The sequence below is a fragment of the Macaca thibetana genome, chromosome 3 (assembly GCF_024542745.1).
Source record: "Macaca thibetana thibetana isolate TM-01 chromosome 3, ASM2454274v1, whole genome shotgun sequence".
In the NCBI taxonomy this organism is placed as follows: domain Eukaryota; kingdom Metazoa; phylum Chordata; class Mammalia; order Primates; family Cercopithecidae; genus Macaca; species Macaca thibetana.
Window position 1 is genome coordinate 16,266,156 of NC_065580.1, and position 19,383 is coordinate 16,285,538.

Consider the following 19,383-nt stretch of genomic DNA (forward strand, 5'->3'; position numbering starts at 1 on the left):
GAAAATAAACAACAAATTACTCAGTAAACTGTAGAGTGCTAAATGAACATGAGGTACTTTTACAGCCAATGACATTGTTGGCAGGGTGGGCAGGAGACTGGAGAGAAGAGGGTGGATTTCTCTGGAAGGCCAATAAGTATATAACAATTCTTTTACCCTGTTTCACTTTTATTACTTATTTTACCCTGTTGTCACTGGCATGTGGTGACATTTATGTATTAGTAGATGAATGAGGGAAAGTCGACGTCGCTTGGTTTTCTTTACAGAGAAAGCAGGTCTGGAAATATCCCGGTAGGTTTATTAGCAGGCAGGAATTGGGAAATGTTGGAACACATTGAAAGGCAGTGGGTGCTGGGCAGACGGTGACAAAAGCGCTAAGAAGACCAAGCTGAGTTTTTAATTTGAGGCTTCATACACCACATATCGCTAATACAAACTATAAGCAGGGCTGGGATATATTTAAATAGTCAAATGACAAAAAGCAGACCAATGCTATAGCTTCGTGTTTATTTCTTCTATAATTTAAAAAATCTATTTCATTAAACCGAAACAAAGAAATGAAGGTACTGCAACATTAATACACAATCTACTGTTAACAGAGATGCTATCATTTGTATCATTATCTACAATGACTGTATAGTTTAATGTTCAAATTGAGACACTTTTGTACGTGAAAGAGGATGCTATTAACAATTACGCCAGGACAACAAGACTAAACCGGGATTGCGTGCTGAATCACGACGGCCCCTCGCCAGACTTTCTAACATGTTCCTTTACTGCCATCTAGCAGCAGTGGAGGGGATTGTAGGAAAGGTATAACACCTTCACGTACCACATTTCAAATTAGCCTCAAAGTTGTGGTATGTAGGGGTTATCTATAATGTCCTTTGCAACCACATAGTTTCTGGATCTGTGTTATCTGCATATGTAATTATATTCATATTTGCCAGCCGGTAGTGATGTCTTCCATAGCAACCCTAATTGTCGCATGCGTAAAATAGCTGTAGATAGATAAATAGATTATACATACACACATATATTTATATATAAAATATATTTTTTATATTTGTATTAAATAATATTTACATAAAATATATTTGCATATATTTATATAAAAATCTTATGTGATATAAATATATTGATATCAATAAATATATATTTATTGATATAAATTTATTCATATAAAATGTTATAATTTTTGTTTCTATTAAATATAATTAAATATTTATGTTAAATGTATATATAAATATTCTAATATTTATATAAATAAATAAATAGTGAGCCAAATAATCATAGTTGTATCAGATCTTAGAGACTAATTAGAGCAAGTCCCTAATTTTGAAGAGGAGGACACTGAGTCCCAGAGAAGTAAGGGCATTTGCCAGGATTTCACAGCGGAGGGGAGTAAACAAAACCAGATTTGGGATTAGAAAGCAATTTTTCTGACTCCAATTCCAGTGTCTGTGAGTCTAGGGCCTACAAGAGAGAGAAAGGAACAGTTGAATGTTTGAAATAACAGAATAAAACGTCACGCTCCCCTGGGCAGCCGTGTGAGGAACTGAATTTGCTAGGACAGTCCCCGAGTGGGGATTTCAGTCAGTGTTTCTCTGCCATCCATCCCCTAAGAGGGTCATGTTGCCCTCTGCCTTGCAGTTTGGTTTAGTCACTGCCCTCCAGGGAAAGTTGGTCTTGTTGAGGCGGTGGATCTGCAGTAGTCAGCAGGCTGTTCCACAAATGTACATGTCATTGTCTCTGCTGGGGTACGTTGGTGGGGGAAGAGTTTGCGGGAGAACTGTGTTTGAGATAACATCAATGGGAATGTTTTTGCATTTTGGTAAGTAATATCAACCTCAGATATCTGGTCTCTGCACTTGGAAATTGCTTTGGGGGCCCTTCCTTCTAAACATGTGGATTCCTCCTAATCCACAGAATGTCTTGTTCTGTATTTGGGTAGTTTCGGGAGCCCATTGCCCAGTGTACCCATCACGACCATTTAAGACATTAATTCATGGTCTTGTACTCTCCTGGTAGCAGCTGCAGCCACATCTGGGGTAGGAAGATGAGGAAGAGGCTTTTGCAAATGTCTTCTTGGAGTTCAGTGGGGGAGGAGAGCAGCCAGAGAGTTTGCACCCTGGAGGGAACTGACTCAGTCACGCTGTGCCATCGCTACTGCGGAGATACATGGCTGAGTCCCTCGGCTCTGCGGGATGGATCTTCAGCATGGAAGACGTTCCGTTAGGTCTTTCAGCTGTGAATCGTTCCTTGGGCATCCCTGAATCAACTGCAATGTTTTAGTATTGGAAGGAAATCAGAAACTTCATTTCTTGCCTCTGTTGGTACCAGTGAACAAATATGTGACCAGAAGATGGATCGTACCTCAGAATCACCTCCTGTCCCATCTCGGTGACCTGTGTCCAGGGGTCTGGCTGTCTGCAGGCTCTGAGTGTCCTGTGGAAGAAGACAGAAGCCATAGAAGGTGAAGGGACGCCCAAAGAAAACATCTTTTTTTTTTTTTTTAGACAGGGTATTTCTCTGTTTTCCAGGCTAGAATGGAATGTCGTGATCTCTGCTCACTGCAGCCTCCACCTCCCAGGTTCAAGTGATCCTACCACCTCAGCCTCCCAAGTAGCTGGGACTACAGGAGCACGCTACTGTGCCCGGCTAATTTTTGTATTTTTTGGTAGAGAAGGGGTTTAGCATGTTGACCAGGCTGGTCTCGAACTCTTGACCTCGGGTGATCCACTCACCTCAACGTCTCAAAGTGCTGGGATTGTGGCTGTGAGCCACCACGCCCAGTCAAAAACACCTTTTATGCAAGTTTTTTGTATACCTGGACTCACCTGCCCCCAAGAGACACAGGGTCACCCAGAAGAGGAGCCAGATATCCATGGCGAGGTCAGGCAGGGCAAGGCACTCCCAGCGATGGGTTCTGATGTTCAGTAGCAAAGAGCAGTGAAAGTTCTGGGTTCCCTTGGCCCCATGAGGTAGGATCTGGCCGTGACATCATGTCCCCAGCAACACCCACAACCTCAGGGCACCTTCCATAGGAGATGGGGATCCTTGGTTCAAATATTTGGCCTCATCCTTATATTGCTACACGGATGATGTTAAACAAGGCTCCAATCCCACTTGCAGGTGCTTAGGAAAGTTGAAGATTAAGGAAAACATGAGAGGAAGTGCCAAAGGAAAGAGAAGAAAGTGAGAATTTAAAAATGAAGAACAAAATTGTAAAACACTACAGAAGATTTGCAATGTTATTAATCTTATGAAGTCCTCGGGGCAGAACTTTAGCACAAACAGAAATACTCAAGAGCAATGATATATATTCCTAAAACCCACCAACAAGAAATTTCGACTCTGAAATTCTGACCCTGTCCTAGAATATACCTGTTTAACCCCTCCCTCAGGTGACACTGAGAAAAGTTATCTCAGACCACACTTCACAATTTTTTCTTTTCTTTTCTTTTGAGACAGACTCTCTCTCTGTTGCCCAGGCTGGAGTGCAGTGGTGCAATCTCGGCTCACTGCAACCTCTGCCTCTGAGGTTCAAGAGATTCTCCTGCTTCAGCCTCCTGAGTAGCTGGGATTACAGGATCCCACCACCATGCCCAGCTAATTTCTGTATTCAAAATCTTTTCAGTAGAGATTTTTAAAAGGCTAAGCAAAAAAGAAGACCATTTTCCCATTAAACTAGAATGTTAAACCTTAAATAGAATGAGAAGAATTTTCCTGGGAAAGAGAATATTAAATGGATAGATTTAGTTTCTGGGAACTGCATTGAAAACAAAAAGAACAGAGAGAAAATGAGAAACCTAGCTGAAAATGATGTAAATGGAACTGAGCAAAAATTAATGCTTAGGACTTAGGGCATGGTCAGTATTGTCAAGAGCTTCAAAGAGATCAAGCAGGCAAAGAAACACACATGTCTCTTTTGGTCTGGTAAGTATGTAATTTTAATCTTTAGGAGAACAATTTTGTTAGAATGGAAATATTTCAAGAAAAAGCTGAAGATGGCATCTAGAGGAGTGACTTCTCTGTGACAAAAGCAAAGACGTAGACCACCAACAGCAAGACTGGGCTTGAGGAAGAGAAGGAAAACAATCTTGAAATGAAAAGGTGTAATATTAAATAGATCAGAAAAGTGATAAAGTGAGAACTTCTGTTTGCAGGGGTCAGAGTGATTTTTTTTTCCGAAGAAAAGAAGTAACTTTGGACTTCTGGAAGTAAGACAACTGGGTTCAACTTATACTGAAATAAGAGTAGATGTTACTGGAGAGAATAAAGGAATTTCTCTCAAGGCGAATACTAGGTGGTGACCAGATCTGTGAACAGATTGGATTATCAAATGTTAGCAGAGTTATTTTGAATTCTATAACTGCTCAACATAAGTGTGTCTCCTGCCTAGGTAATGTTGTTACCATAATGCCTCATTAGGAATATTGATGTTGAATACATTGCTGCTCGTTATAATTTGAATCATATACCTAAAGATTTTTTAATTGTCTGTGCATTGATATGTTTTACACCAAGAGCACATTAATCTGTTCTCCTTCAGTGCCATAAAGGCCAGTTAGCAAATTTGTAGGAGCTGAAGTTGTCACACTTAAAATGAACATGCTTTTTGTGTTATCTAGGATTAATTTTTTTCTTCTATTTTATTTTATTTATTTATTTATGTATTTGAGACAGAGTTTCACTCTTGTTGCCCAGGCTGGAGTGCAGTGGCGTGATCTCGGCTCACCACAACCTCCCCCTCCCAGGTTCAAGAGATTCTCCAGCCTCAGCCTCCCGAGTAGCTGGGATTACAGGCATGTGCCACCATACCTGGCTAATTTTGTATTTTTAGTAGAGATGGGGTTTCTCCATGTTGGTCAGGCTGATCTCAAACTCCCAGCCTCAGGTGATCTGCCCTCCTTGGTCTCCCAAAGTGCTGGGATTACAGCCGTGAGCCACCACACCTGGCCGGTTTAATTTCTTAAAGAAAGATTAACCCGATCTTTTAAGTGGTCTGATATTGTTCTAAATACTAAGGTTTTGATCCTCTCTCCAAACCTTCTCTTTTCCCAAGGTCTCCATATTCCAGAAAATGTATTAATTATCCCTGACTTCTCACTTGTGATGGGTGCCTATTGGATGTTCTGACTGTATTCCACCCCTTGAAATCCTTGGTCCACAAGGTCAGAGGGACAGGCTCCCAGATACCATCTTGTTCAAAATAACTCAATTCCCTTGGATTTCCAAGAGCACGTTATTGAGTAAAGCAGGATCACATTTCCCACCCCCACACCCCCCGCACTCTAGATTTGTAATCTAGCATGAGAGAAAGTCAGGTTAGTCTCAATTGACTGGAGGACTAACATCTGAATCTGCAATTTTCTAATCACTGTGAGACCTAAGAAACAGAAAAGACTACTTATAATAAAAGAGAACAATCAGGTGGACAAGGTATATAAAAAATAAGTTGTCAGTTGGCCATGCCATGGTTCTAAAGTTTCTTTCTTTCATTCTCCTGCCTCAGCCTCTGGAGTAGCTGGGACTACAGGTACCTGCCACCATGCCCGGCTAATGTTTTTTTTGTTTTGTTTTGCTTTATTTTTAATACAGACGGGGTTTCACCGTGTTAGTCAGGATGGTCTTGATCTCCTGACTTCGTGATCCGCCCGCCTCAGCCTCCCAAAGTGCTGGGATTACAGGCGTGAGCCACTAGTTCTAAGGTTTCATTGCAGTTTATTTCTGGGAAGTTCCTGTGTTCTTGCTTTGCGGTTCTATGGGACATACATTTAGCCTTATAATACATTCCCCTTTGGCTTAAGCTAGCTCTAGTTTCTGTTATTTCCTTCCAACCTAGTACACCACCTGCTTCCTGAGCTGGGTCTGTGATGAGTTTGTGCCCTAAGATTAGCTAATATTTAACACTGTGGATTGGCTGCTGGCACAAAAATACGCTGCTGAATCCTTCAGCTTCGTAGCCTGGATCTCAAGGCTACAGGGTGAATTTGGGGGGCACTTAGCTGAAAATCTTTCCTTGGGCATCCCTGTTTCATCAAAGACATTTTCATTCTAGAAGGAAATCAAGAACTTGAACTCTTTTTTCAGGACCCGTTGGTACCAAAAAAAGTAACTGTATCCTTTTATTGGGGCACAATATAATTTTGCTTTCTGTCCTTCCCCTTTGACAAGATGTTTTGGAGTCTGGGTGACTTCTTCACCGGGAGAACCTGTAAAGAAAGCAGACGGGAGTTGGAGACTGAGCCCGTGAGGGAGTTTGATGACATGGATGAAAGGCTTAGAGCAGGGAGCTGACGATTGCAGAACAGGGACTTACTGCAGCCAGGAGACAAAGGATTGTGAAGTAGGTGAATATGGGGCTCATGGCAGAATCAGGGGAAGAGCAGGCAGCCGAGGCAGGCGGCTCTCTGTGTGGCTCTCTCCACCTCTATCGGCAGCTTCTCTGTGACGTGATCACTTCGTAGAATCCAATTGCCTTTGGCATCCTGCTGTATACAAGTAACACAAATTAACAGGATATACGAAACAATTGTATTCAGCCACTGGAAAGCAGGCAGCACAGAACTGTAATTCTGCCAAAGCACCAAAACACGGGGGCAATTTCTGCACACAGAGAGTGGGGAACAGAGCAACAGAGCATGGCAAATTTTGAGTTGCGGAAACAGGTTACAAAATCAGCAGGGGCTGAGGCAACTAGAATTTTCAAGGAAAGATCACCAGAGAGGAGGAAGCTGCACAAGAACTCCAGATGTCTGGAGGAATTATCTTAAATTTTGGGCTAAACAGTACTCTGTGTCTGTGTAGGGAAAAGCTTTCAAAGGCATTGGAGAGAAACCCCAGAAAGGCTTCACCAGCATCCACAGAATGTCCATGCTCTAGTAACGAGACAAAATTAGGCTAGAGCAGGAGTTAGTGAACTATAGCCCACGGTCTGGACACCTATTTCTGTAAACTGTTTTAGGGGCAGGGGCAGGAGGGTAGAGGTAGTTCCAGAATGGCTGTGTGAGGAGCTTTAAATACCCTCTCCCCAGAGAAAAAGACGTAACTGCTGAAGATTTAAAAATAATCATTGGGGAATCTCTGAAAATTCATGACTCACGATCAATTACCTGAATCTGACTTGGGTTAATACTTCTTGGCCTCTTAGAGACTTGGAAACATCTAGTGTTGTTCATCTCTATAGGTGGTGATGTAATAAACTATTCCATAGTAGGGATATCTGCATTGTCTTTCAAAATTAAAATGAGGATGAGGACACATTCATTCTCATCCTCTGAAACCGACAATCTATAGCTAGGAGGTACCAATTCTTTCTTATACTCGTGAACCTTATGCACTCAAACATCCATTTTTCCAATCCATCATTATAAGTATTTTAGCCCACTAAAGACCATAAGAGGCCGGGCGCGGTGGCTCAAGCCTGTAATCCCAGCACTTTGGGAGGCCGAGACGGGTGGATCACGAGGTTAGGAGATCGAGACCATCCTGGCTAACACGGTGAAACCCCGTCTCTACCAAAAAATACAAAAAACTAGCCGGGCGAGGTGGCGGGCGCCTGTAGTCCCAGCTACTCGGGAGGCTGAGGCAGGAGAATGGCGGGAACCCGGGAGGCGGAGCTTGCAGTGAGCTGAGATCCGGCCACTGCACTCCAGCCTGGGCGACAGAGCGAGACTCCGTCTCAAAAAAAAAAAAAAAAAAAAAAAAAAGACCATAAGATAGTGGCTTTTAGTAAGCTATTCTGGTAGATTTCAGAAATCCCGTTTCTTCTGAACAAGCTGTGGTACTTTATATTTTGTATTACTATTAAAAATGTAAATCAGACTCTAATAATTTTAATATATCTTCTAAAGCACCACATCTAACGTTTAAATATAAGTCCTGTTTATATGCCACATAAGCGGTTCATCAACAGATTTATATTAGGGAAAATAGTTAAATGCATTGTAAATAATGCATGACCCAGGCAATTTATTTGTCTTAAATTCTGGCGCAAAGTTTTAGCAGTTCGAATTTTCCTACTTGATAAGAAAACTGCGAGACTGCATCCATGTTCCTACGAGGGAAGTTTCTTCTCTTTCTTAGGGCATGGATTCATGAGAGTGAGGTTCTGTCTTGTCAGGCTTGCCCTTAAATGCAGAGAGCTATACAGCTGTAGGATTCCTCACAAGTCTAGATGATACAGATGTCTGCCAGACTGGGTTTGCACTGGCCAGTGTTAAGGTAACAGGTTCCTTATCCAGAGTGGCATTGTTCTCATCACGTACATCTCTTTGGTTTATAACTTCCAGGAGTTTAAAATCAAGTCTATCTGGCTTGTTTATTACCTTATTTCCAGAACCTGGAACAATGTCTGTTACACAGGAGTTCCTAAATACATATTTGCTGAACAATGACATAAGAATGAACATCAACAGGCAGTCTAAGTCCTGAGTCTTGTTTACACCATTGTAAGTTTCATCACTCACATCTGAGTGTCACCTCTCTTTCTATCTCTGTAATCAGGGTATCCATAGAGTCTGTGGGACTAGAGTATAAGAGCAGGGGCTGGAGAGGAAAATGGGGGTGAATATTGGACTACCAGAGGAAGGTGAGGAAAAAGACTACAGTGTTAGTGGCCAAGGCAGACAGGCTATCTATGCCCAGGACTCACTGCCCTCAGGAGGCAAAGGGACTCACAGCAGAGGAACCTGGTGCTATAAGGCAGGCTTGGAGCAGCAGCGGGCCCTCAAGCTTCAGAGCTCTAAAGGCTCTGCCTCCAAATTCTGTGTGGTGTTTCTATTTTGTCTCTATTACCTACAGCTCTCTAAAACCCTGCACATGTTTGCTTGGCAAGAAATTGGCAAGTTTTTAAGGATCAAAGAGGGGTCTCAGACTCTCAGATAAAATAAAACAGGGTTTGTTTTTCTAGGTTAAACTAATGTGTAGTCAGCACTAACAGCATAACTCAGAGAATATACAGGTGGCTAGTTCATGTCTACTCTTAATGAGGAAGCCAGACAGGCAGGAAGAAAGGAAAGAAGGAGGGAGGGAAGATTGAGAAGGACAAGAGAGAAATCTATTTTTATTGAACCTGAGCTTCCTCCGGAAAGACAGGCTTTATGCAGGTTGTATAAAAATCAATCATCTCTAAATAGTATGGTTCCAAATTGTATGGTTCATACGGAAGAAGCATGAAAAGGTCTAAGCCAGCCTCTCTAGCTAAATCCAGGGTTCTAGTCCCTGTGGTGAAAGTGCTAAACCTGTAGGTCTCTTCTCTCTCGGTTGGGCAGGAAGAGGGTGGGTGTATATCTGTGATACCACCACGCGTACCCACTCTCGGACTCCACGTGTCGTTTTTGACATAGTCAGCTTGCAGTTTATGGTGACCCTTTCCTCGTATCTCACAGCTTTCTGGACTGCATGTTGGGCTAGTCTGGATAAAGGATGCTCTACAGCTTCTCTCATCACTCTTGGAGGCAGCTGATTTTCTGCCTGCACCTGTTCCCGGACAGCCTGTCACTTCTTCATCCATGTTCCACCCTCATAGGTTCCCTACCATGCATATAACCATGGTTCAAAGTTTACTATTTGAGGAAGACACCTCACATCTCTACAAGTTAAAGAGTTTATGTTTAATTTCTCACCTTCTAAGGGAGACTCATTCATCTTTAAAGGATCCCTTGGGATCAAGATTTAAGTTCTGCATTTTTTACCTTTCATCCTCCCAGGTTTATCCCAAAGACCTTCTTACTCTGTGTGGTCCTCAGTGCAACTCAGTGCTAGTCACCAGTGAGGCATAGTCACCAGGGCTCACCCCTCTGGCCAAGACCCAAAGAAAAGCGAGGGCAATGTTGGTGAGAGTGTGGAAGTCTTCTGGTTTATAACCATTTACCTTCCTATTCGAAGGTCTGACTTAGAATCCATATAAACTCTGAAGAGAGAATGAGCCTGGGAAGTAAATTGTCTACATTTTGATCCTGGCTCTATCACAAACGAGATACATGATAAAGGGCTAGTAACTTGTCTGTGTCTCAGTTTCCTCATGGTTAAATGAGTGAGGTTACAATAGTACTAATTTTCTGAGGTTGTTATAAAACTTACATGAACTATAAATATATGTGAAGAAGACTTAAGGTCTAGCATGTATTATGTTAGAAATGAAGACATTAATTATCATTAATATCTTAGCATGTAAAAGCTCTTTTGTAATAGATCTTGTCATGTTTTTCCTATATTATCTTTTTTTTTTAAAATTAATTTATTATTATTATACTTAGTAGGGTAATGTTAACGTGCAGGTTTGTCATTATACTTGTGCCATATCAACTATTACATCAGGTATAACTCCCAATCATTAAAGCAAAAGTGATCTTATTGTTCAGTTCCCACCTATGTGAAAAGCGGTCTTTTTTTCTGTAATAGTTTGCTAAGAATGATGGTTTCCAGCTGCTTGTCATGTTTTTTCCATGGTGTATATTGCCATTTTCTTAATCCATTGTCAATGTGCAATTGTGAATAGTTTAAACATATGTGTGCATGTGTCTTTATAGCAGCATATTTTCCTTTGGGTATAGCTGGGTCATATACATCTATTCTATTTGAGGAATCGCTTTTTTTCTCAGAATGTGCAAAATTTTACATTGTTGGATAGCCATATCATTTTGCTGGGATTTTTAATTATCAAGTAATTTGTAATTATATACTTCCATGTGACAATTTATGAGGTTGCAATATTTCTCACTCAGCATTTTGTTTATCTTCGTTAAGGGGAGCAGGATCTTCCACCTTCTTCCCTCCTGTAGTTTTTCTTATTGACTTTTGCTGGCACTCTTATGCACCTTAATGACATTGTTACTATCTTCCATACAGATGGCTCCATGATCTTCATCTCCAAATGTACTCTATTTTCAGCATCGTTTCTTTATATATTTATGATTTCCATTTGGTCGTCACAATAGTACCTCCAGCTCCAGATATGAGCAGATTAATGTATGGTCTTCTTTTTTTTCCCTCTCCAATGTGGTTTTTCCTCTGAGAGATTTTTATCTTGGGACACCTGTGCTTTCATTCTCCCATTAATGAGGTAGTTGCTCCAGGTCTGGGCTAAAAACGTGGATTCTCCAGGAGGATGAAATCCTATAAAACTTAATCGAATGCCAGAGACTTGAGTTTATACGACATTGGGTCTCCATCATTCTTCACATATCACCTCTTATATTTCTAAGCCTCTGACTTAGATTAAAACAATGAAAAAAAGAAAGAAAAAATTCCTATTCGTCTTCTGAAAAGGATAGCATGGGTTCTAAATGTAATTCTGGGAAAATACCACCAACTGAATGTTAGGCATGTATAACCACTTTTCCATTCTTGGCATAACTGTCAATGGTTTTTATTGGTTTGTACTCAACTCTGTCTACAGATGAGATATTGACAGTCACAAACCCACTTCCTATTGTTGTGAGAGGTGGCGGGGGAGAAGTCCTAGAGAAAGCACCTGGATCTGGGAAACAATGAGGTTTATGAACAAAGGGGAGGCAGCACTGCACCTCTGTGTCTTTGCTGCTGGCACACAGGTACACAGCTGCATCCTCCAGGCCTGGTGAGCGGATGTCAAGAAAGCAGAAAGAAGTGTTTGGCCTCCTGGATTGGAAGTTATCAGGGGTGTCTGCTTCATTGTTAAAATCTTTGTCATAGTAGTGGAACAGCAGCTTTGGGGCCTGACTTGGCTTCTGCTGGTACCAGTACATGACCTTATGGTTCAGATTCTGAGAACAACTCAAGGTCACTGGCTTTTCCAATTGAGTAACCTGGTATCTTGGGTTCTGGATGACCATGACATCCCCATGACCTGTAGAGAAAGAAGACAAATTTGGAGTCAGAGTTAAGGAGAACAGTGTTACTGCTATGAATGAAAGGCGTAGACTGAGGACAAGATAGCTTTAGTCAAAGATTTCCTTTCTGCCAGTGCTCACCTGTTCCAAGGAGACAAAGGGCCATCCAGTGGAGAAGCCCAGGACTCATGGCGGGAATACCACCTCATGCAGGAATGAAGCATCTGTCTGTCTCAGGCTCTGATTCCTGGGTTGAGAGGCGGGAGTTTAGAGAGTCTCCAATCCCTGATAGGCAGATTCGCCTGTGATGACTGTTGCTGTTGACTTTACAGGGGCCAGGATCATTCCTTGTTGCAATGTGATACACAACTTCCTACTTTGCAGGTACATGGGCTTGTCTGGAACAGGGATGGAACAGATATTTATTTTCTATATCATTTGCTGCTTCTTTGAGACAGGTGTCCCCATATTTGCCCCATCCCTGTCTCTGTCCCATGTTCCTCCAGTTCTCCTCCCTTTACCCCACTTTTCTCACATCCTAAAAAGCAGCCCAGGGGTTTCTCCATAAAGATAGCATTTGCTAAAGTCTCACTCAAAAACCATTAAGATAGTGCCTTTGCTTTTTGCTACTCACATTAAAGATGGATGAATGTGATTAGGTACTTAGTGTATTTACTATAGAAAATTAATTTCTATTTACACCATGAAATATATTTAAAAATATTGGTGCCTAGATTTAGGAAAACTGATTACATAATATTTGTAGTACAGAGATATATGTGGTAAGTAGGGTCTGTATCTGACCTAGTCCAGGAACTGTGCAAAATGATACTTGAGAAGAGGGGCCTTCTGCCTGTAATTATTGTAGGTGTCATCTAGAGCTTGACCACTCAGTGTGGTCATAGACTGGCAGCTTTGGCATCACTTGGACTCTCGTTCAAAATACAGGGAATCTTAGGCTCCAACCCTGACTGATTGGATTACAATCTGCATTTTAACAAGGTCATAATTTACATGCACCTTAAAGTTTGAGGAGCACTGGGCTAAGAGGATTTTGGAGATGGTGGAGAAATATATGCAGAGCAGGATGTTGAGGACACATTGTAAGAAATGATATTATGTAAAGATGATTCAGATACACTCAATTGCATGGTGGCCTTCCTAAGTATATCGTTTCTTTTTTGTCCTGAAGGAGACAATTAGAAGTTGACTATTAGGAGCTTGCTGGACTAGCTGCTATGAATCTGTACCTTTCACTGGTCTGATTGAGAGAAGAATAAGGATCATCCATTTCAAGTCTAAGGTGGCAATCCATGGTATTTTAGTGGTCTAGGAACCTATAGAAGACTCCCTATTATGAAGATACCAGTTCTTAAATTAATATATAGTTTTAATATGATTTCATTCAAAATATCAGATTGGATAAGGCTGATAATAATTTTAATAAACATGAAAATTTGAAACTGTATCATAAATGACATTTGTAGGCACAGTGTGGCAAACAGTAGGAAATATTTGATGCTAGAGGTGACTGTTTTCAAGGTTCCCATGGCCTGGGTCTTGCCTGACTTCCATCATGGTTGAGGAGATTATTACAGCAGCATGCCTGTTGTCCATTAATGGAACCCCATTGGTAAGCTCTGTCTACCATCACAGGGTGAGTCTGGTCCATCTGTGTAGCCAGCGTGGTCAGCATCGTATGCATGTAGCCTCACCATCCTCACGGCACCCTGCTGAGCCCACTGCCAACACCACTTCAGGACAATGAGAGTGATGGGCACTGGGAAGCATTGAAAGGCTTTCAATTCCATCTTATCCAATCATATGCTGTGTATTTATGACTGTAGACACTTACATCCAGACAGACAGGTTCTCTTAGGGATTCTGTAGGAAATACCTCATTAGTTCTTGCAATTTGTTCTGGGTGTGGCCTCATGTGGTGTCATGCCCAGGGGTTGCTTCAGAGTTGCCATCTCTCACCTGTCCAGGTTTAGGATGAACTTCCTGTCATAGGGTAATAATTAAGACAGAACCTTTACTGATGAAAGGAAAAACGTAAAGGCCAAGGGCAGCATGGGAGGAGAAGACCCGGGTCCTCCTATCACGTCATCCTCCTATCACGTCAAAGAGAGGTGTGCTGGGTTCAGGGGTCCAGGCTGCTTAGCACTAGACATTCGAGGTTTGAAGTATCAGCTGTTTATAGGAGTTGCCATCCTTGACTTCTTCGTGTATACTTTAAATTGCAGCTTTTATCACTTCCTGGAAAGTCCAAAGACCTTAGAGCCCTTATCTTCATTTATTCTTTCCATCTTTTATGCCAGTATTCTTCGTTATTCATAGCTACTCTAAAAATAGCTATTAACTGGAACATGAAGACATATTTGAGGCTTAATCAGAATAAAAGTTGATGTTTTGGAGTGTGCTCAAAAGTTTTGGAGACCTAATGGACAACACAGTGACTATAGTTAATGATTATTGTACACTCGAAATTTTCTGAGAGTAGATCATTTTCACCATACATACACACACAAAAGTAACTTTATGAGGTGATGGATATGTTAATTAGCTTGAGTGTGGTAATCATTTTGCAATGTATATGTATATCAAAACATCGCCTTGTATACCTTAAATATACACAATTTTTTTCTGTCAATCATACCTTAAGAAAGATTAACAAAAAAAATAACATGACAAAAATTGTACATAAAGATACCACCTGAGCTAACAGAACTATAGAGCCACTGTCTGCCCATTACAGGATAGAACATTCGGTGTCTATAGTATGAAATGGCAAAGCACTGAATTAAACTTCCACTTGTTAGATTTTGGAGTTGAAGCAATGTACCCACCAAGAACTTGTTTTGCCTCATAGCTGCTATTTTTAAATATAATGGAGAGATTACAGAGTGGAAAAATAAATCAATAATTTAGTTACTTATGATGACCTTGGATTACATAACACAATAAAAGGAAAGGCACCTGTTAGAGTTCTCTAGCTGAAATTTTGAACAAAAACTCATGTCCAATATGTGACTATGCTTTAGAAATCCATTTATCTTTGTTCTTGTCATACTGAAGGAGTTGATGGACAAGTTTCAAGCAAGATATGTTTGTGATGCCTGTGACAGAAACAATATACCTATTCATATTACAAGTCCACATAGGAAGAGAGAGTACTGATTGTCTAAAAATTGGGTCTTGATTATTAGAAAACAAAACAGGTTTTCAATCGCTTGAAAAAATAAAAATCCAAGCCCACTTGAAATATTTTCTCAGTATTCATTTGCATAATCAGTATTAGGATATGAGTTCAATAATAATTTGAGGTTCTAAATAACAATCAGACTGGGAAAATGAAACTTATTATTATAGTGAATTTCAGGATTGTTTGCAAAAACGTGGCTGAAACACGAGCAGAATATTGGAATCCAGATGTTAAAAGAAGGCAGTTGAACCAAGTAGAATGTGTTATACTATTAGGTCCCACTAAGAATTACATATTCCAGGCCAGGCATGGTGTCTCATGCCTATAATCCCAGCACTTTGGGAGGCCAAGGCAGGAGGATCACTTAAGCCAAGAAGTTTGGGGCTAGCCTGGGCAACATCGTGAGACCTGTCCCTACAAAAAATGCAAAAATTAGCTGGGTATGATCAGGTACACCTATAGTCCCATCTACTAGGGAGGCTGAGGCAGGAGGACTGCTTGAGCCCAGGAAGTCGAAGCTGTGGTGAGCCGTGATCACACTGCCATAACACTCCAGCCGGGGTGACAGAATGAAACCCTGTCTCAAAAAGAACAAAAGGCTGGGCACGGTGGCTCACACCTGTAATCCCAGCACTTTGGGAGGCTAAGGCAGGTGGATCACTTAAGGTCAGGAGTTCAAGACCAGCCTGGCCAACATGGTGAAACATGGTCTCTATTAATAATACAACAATTAGCCGGGCTTGGTGGTGGGTGCTGGTAATTCAAGCTACTTGGGAGGCTGATGCAGGAGAATCACTTAAACCCAGAAGGCAGAAGTTGCAGTGAGCTGAGATTGTGCCATTGCACTCCAGCCTGGGTGACAGAGCAAGACTCTGTCTCAAAAAAAGAAAAAAAAATAAGAATATATATTCCTATTGCAGCAACTGGAAGTGATCTCTAAAAATGTTCTGTATCAACTGACACGTATCTATTTATAGTGCTAACTGTATTTTTTTTTTTTTTTTTTTTTTTTTGAGACGGAGTCTCGCTCTGTCGCCCAGGCTGGAGTGCAGTGGCTGGATCTCAGCTCACTGCAAGCTCCGCCTTCCAGGTTCACGCCATTCTCCTGCCTCAGCCTCCCGAGTAGCTGGGACTACAGGGGCCCGCCACCTCGCCCGGCTAGTTTTTTGTATTTTTTTAGTAGAGACGGGGCTTCACCGTGTTAGCCAGGATGGTCTCGATCTCCTGACCTCGTGATCCACCCGTCTCGGCCTCCCAAAGTGCTGGGATTACAGGCTTGAGCCACCGCACCCGGCCGCTAACTGTATTTTTTAACATTACAAACCCAGACCCTATGTGGACAGAAAATTAGCATTAACCTCTGATAATGGACTTGGCTGTTCCACTCTAAAATGACATTGTTTTAAAGTGTTTGGAAATTTATAAATGCTAGACAAAGGCAACCTAAACTCATCACCACCATTACCAGCGTCACCACTATCACCCTTACTAGCATCATCATTGAGCAACATAAAAGCCTGTAGTAAATGCATTTTTATTCACTATTTTTATTTTCATCAGAAAGACTTGTTTATCTTACTATAAGAAGGGATATAAAGATGTGGCCTCACAGTCAGAGTCACAAACCTTTCAGAGCAACAGGATAAACAAGAAGGCTGCTGTGCTTTATAACCAGGGCAACATAACACTTCAAAAAATAAAACCAGAAACACATAGATTGAGTTCTGTTTAAAGAACTTCAGAGATCCCCCAAACTACAAGTATTTTTATCCAAATCTTCTTGGAATACTCTTGTATTTCATGAGTTAGTTCTGGTTCTTTATCTCCCCTCCCTTGGGGGAGGAGGCACAGGGAAAGCCTTCCTTTTGGGCGGCTGTGAGTTGAGAGGAGAAGGCTATGGTTTTGTACAGCAAGGACATGACTGTGAAGCACTGTGTCTTGGCTGCTGGCACAGAAATAAACTCCAGAATCCTCCAGTTCTGCAGGCTGCACCTTCAGAGTAGAATACGTCCCTCCAGTCCTTTCAGCTGAGAATCGCTTGTTGGGCATACCGGACTCATCCTGCATAGACGCTCTCAGAAAGTATATCAGAAATTTTATTTCTTTTCCCATAACACGTCGATACCAATAAAGATAATCATGTCCAGAAATTGGGTCACATCTCAGAGTTACAGCCTGGCCCTTCTCTATTACCCTGTGGCTGGGGAACTGAGTAACTCCAGCTTCTGTATGCTCTGTGGGAAGAGACAAAAACAGAATACATGACAATACATGGCATGAATAGACTGGGATAGGGTAGAGCACAGATATTTAAGTACCTGAAGACTCACTTGCTCCCAGGAGACAAAGGGACACTAAACTGAGAAGCCTAGAAACCATGGCAGGACCCAGGTAAATCATGTTTCCAGGTGAAGGAGCTTGCAAGCATGAGAAAAAGGAAAGCAAATCTGTCTCTTGGCCCTGTAAGATGTGGCCTCCAGTGACATCAGCATGTTAACCGATGTCCACAGCCTCAGGAGCTCCCTCTAGGGACAGGAAACATAAAGACCTAGCCAGGACTCTCTGAAGATTGCCTCTAGAGGGGGCAATGGAGAAAAACCGACGTCAATTAAAATCAACCTGTTTATGCATTTGACTAGATGTTAACCTTATATATACCACTCATATCTCCTGAGTCTGATGTCTAGATCCTACCTTATCCCATCTAGCCCTGTCCACCCTCATGTATCACATCTCCAAAGACTGTGGGGCATTTCAACTTATTGTAGTTATTGTTGCTATTGCTAATGATCAATACTTACCTTCAAATTCTCTTTTCCCATTATCTCTCTAATGCACTCCAATCAAGTTTCCCACCCACCCCCACCATTCTCAAACAGCATGCTCAAAACATGAAAGATTATCCTCAACTTTGCTTCACCAACAGCCTTCCAGCTGAAAACCTTAGAGTGGTCCTCGAATATTCTTTTTCTATCCCACCCTATAGCCAATCCATTAGGAAATTCAACTGGCTCTATCACCAAAATACACTTAGAATCCATCCATTTTTTTCATCACCTTCATTGCTAACCCTTGGGACAAAGCCATCATCATCTTTTTCCTGGATTACTGCAATAGATTCCTAGCTGATCTCCCTGCTTTCATCTACTCTACTTCTGAATTAGCTGTCAAACTCAGCCCTCTAGAACATGCTAGATCATGTCACTCATCTCCAAATCATCTACTAGCTCCCAGTTTTATTTGGAATAAGAAAGCAAAGTAACAAAGCACTTAAGTCCATCAAGGTCTTGTATGATCCATCCTGCCCCATTACCTCTCTGACGTAAACTCTACCACTCCCTTCCTTAAATTTTCAGTAATATGGGCCTCCTCATTGATCCTAAAATATTTTTAGGGCCTTTGCACTGGCTCTTTCCTCTGCCTGGAATGCTTTTCCCCCAGATACCTACATGTCTCTTTCTTTCATCTTGAAATCATTGCTCAAAGGTCACTTCCTCATTGGCCCTACTCTGAACAATATATTGTCATTTCAACGCTCCTTACTCTGACAGTCCTGGTCTCCCTCACGTTAGTCTGCCTTTTCTTGCCTACATTGCAGGTATCACCTGCTAATACAGTAAATGCCTTATTTATTTGTTTATCTCTGTCTCTCCCTCCCCGCAAAAATGTAAACATCAAGCAGACATGAGTCTTTGTCTTTTTTCCTTTTAATATGTGCACTGAGAACATCATACAATGCCTAAAACTCTTTCAAGAGGAGGTACTGCTGGAATAAAATCTTGAAAGGAGACTAGAGTCTTTTCCAATAACCTATGGAAGGCATACCCCAGACAGGGGGACATTAAGTCTCAAAATTATTTTCTTTCTTTGTAGTTTGGGATGGGTGTCAGATAAAAACATGAGAGCAAGTTTTGCAGAAAATATTATGAGGACATGAGTTTCTTGGCCTAGTCTCAGGTTAACTGGACATATTGGAGTATATTAATTTTGAGTGGCTGCTATAAAAACTACCACAAATTTGCTGGCTTATAATGGCAGAGATTTATTCTCACAGTTATGGAAAAGTCCAAAATCGATGTCACTGGACCAAAATCCAGGTGTCATCAGGACCACATTCCCTCTAGAGGATATAGGAGAAGATTCATTCCTTGCCTCTGTTTCTAGTGGCTGCCTCACTCCTCGGCTTGTGGTCACACCACTCTAATCTCTTCGCCTATGGTCACATTGCCTTCTTTTCTCCATGTGTGTCTGATCTCCCGCTGGCTATCTCTTATAAGGACACATGTAATTGCATTAAGGGCCACTAGGCTCATCCAAAATAATCTCCTTATCTCCAGATCCTTAACTTCATCACATCTG

General features: G+C 41.5%; 1 protein-coding gene, 1 pseudogene and 1 gene segment (V, D, J or C); all 3 read right to left on the reverse strand.

The window, feature by feature from the left end:
• Positions 1-19,383, reverse strand: part of LOC126951110 (probable non-functional T cell receptor beta variable 7-3) — a 632,711-nt gene that overhangs the window by 345,372 nt on the left and 267,956 nt on the right.
• LOC126951109 (M1-specific T cell receptor beta chain-like) overlaps positions 1-19,383 on the reverse strand; it is a 418,381-nt gene that overhangs the window by 294,013 nt on the left and 104,985 nt on the right. The gene's annotated exons all lie outside the window — the stretch shown is intronic.
• LOC126951124 (T cell receptor beta variable 16-like) lies at positions 5,751-6,569 on the reverse strand (annotated as a pseudogene). The gene is made up of 2 exons (XR_007724354.1): positions 6,322-6,569; positions 5,751-6,218 (listed from the first exon to the last, which is right to left on the reverse strand). The product of XR_007724354.1 is annotated as a T cell receptor beta variable 16-like (transcript).